Genomic DNA, 2283 nt, shown 5'->3' on the forward strand with positions numbered 1-2283 from the left:
GTGCTTAACTTAGGTGAAACACTGCCACCTAATGCAGCGGAGGCATACCTGTAGTGTATAAGGATAAAATACGTAATGACAGAATTGTTAGTACTACGCTATTGCATTATTGTAGTATCTTATTTATAGTTAAAAGTTACTTATTAATTAAAATAATAATCCATTATTTAATTTTATTTATAAATTAATGTCTCAGCCGTTAGTGTTATATTTATATGAAACAATAATGTTACACCAGCACACAGCTCATCGAACATTAAAATTGCTCTCACGGTAGCAAATGCAAGATTAATGGTGACAAGTGAGAAACTCTGCCATCTTTTTTCCTTGTGCAGTAATGTGCACAAGAAAAATACAAAAAAAACCTTGGGTTTGACTTATTGACCTTAAATCTGATGTTTGTATGTTCAACAGGTTTACAGAAACTGTACAATAGTAGATTAGAAAAATGTTGGTTTGCTCAGTTTCAAGCATTTCCCAAGCTTTATAACCACAGAAAATAACATTAAACCAGTCAGTTTAACACGAGTTCAGTGTAAGTTAATTGTCGTCGCAGTAACTAAATTTCAGTTAAATTGAACAACTGAAGAATATTGCGGACAGTGACGTTTGTCTGGATCTAAATAATCTAACTGTGTGAGATTCTATAAAGTAAATGTGGAAGTCAAAAATGATTTATCAAGGATCTTCTTAATCTTAATCTAATATTAAGCTTTTCCTAGAAGAATTAAGGCAAGGAAGATCAACCCAGAACAATGAGATTTCTCCAAGAGCTGAATTTATTTACCAAGTAAATTTATTAAAGTAAATTATTTAAAAAAAAGAATCTGGAAATGTGTCATTAATACCCCTGACACCTCTTTAAATAAAAAAAAACATTTACATCATGATAAAGGTGGCGCTTTGGCCCAGAGGCAAGGTCTCTGTCATTGGTGTGGAACCGCAGGGTTCACCTCCTGGGCAAGATCGAATCCTGGTAGGATGGTTGGTACCTTCCAGTGGACTCACCACTCACAGGAAGGTTCAGGGGGGTTGGTACGGTGGAGTGTGATTTGGGTGGCGGTCATAGAGACTACTGCCCCCGCGACCCGGTAACGGATAAGAGGATTAAAATGGATGGATGGATGGATGATGATAAAGCTACACCTGTTCGTGGAAAGATAGATAGCATAAGGTACAGCACTTTCTCCTCCACACTTACAGCTCCTTCCTACAGAATAGAGAAAATTAATAAGGGCAGTCATCAATAGCAGCAAGGCCTCTTCTTGAAAAAGTGAATCAATTCCTGGAATCCACAGTGAGACCTCCAGTCTGACTACATTGATTTAGCTCATGCTCAGAATGTAATTATGAAAGGATGAGGGACCAGTGGGTGGATGTTATAAAGCTGCTTCATACCAACATAAAAAACAGACAGGCAAAGGATTTGGTTAGAAAAAAATGAATGTTTTATTCCATTCTGTATTTTCATAATTGTTGGTCTTTTTTTCTCCACAACGCCATCTGTTTCTTGCTGCAGCAAAGCAATACAAAACTCCCCTAAAATATTATGTGGAAACAGAAGAATAAATGGAATTATATAATCAACCTGCTCAAGGTTAAATGAACACAGAGTTGAAGCAACACATAACGAGCCAATCATCAACGTCATTATGTCATCTCAGGAGTCAGTACTAGCTATTGTCCAGTTCTTTCAACACTATCAATAAATAGTTGTTTTTTATGCCGTGTGCTCAAACATCAGCTTCCAATTGAACATTTCTGTACTGATTAAACAAGGACACGTTCAACAACACATTTTTCTATTTTACTAACTTCAAGGCACATTAAAGCTTACTCCAACTAGCGAAGGAACAGGGAGAGATGTTTGCTGTTTAGAATTAAAATCTGCTTCAACTGATAGAGCACACTTTGGTCCCAGTTAAACGAAAACTAATTTGGTGATGGTTGGGGGCTCAAAATTAGGTCACACACAAGATAAACTGTGGGCTGACTCATCTCATCTTGCACTGCAGACATCAGTGAGGCCAAAGATCCAACAAAATACAAACTCCACACAATGAAGGTACAAATCGACAGCTTGCCTGGCTGGTATTTTGATTTAAAAACAAAATGATTAGCTTTGCTTTGGTTTCCTGAAGTGGGATAAGATGAACACACAAGAACCCATCCAGTGGGTGAATGCACACGTTAGTATTGGAACAGCTATTATGATCCACATGAAAACAAAAATCTATGCAAAATGAAAGTGCTCCTTTAAGAGAACGGAAAAAGGTTAAACAT

This window comes from Cynoglossus semilaevis, chromosome 13 (genome assembly GCF_000523025.1).
Source record: "Cynoglossus semilaevis isolate Cse_v1.0 chromosome 13, Cse_v1.0, whole genome shotgun sequence".
NCBI lineage: Eukaryota > Metazoa > Chordata > Actinopteri > Pleuronectiformes > Cynoglossidae > Cynoglossus > Cynoglossus semilaevis.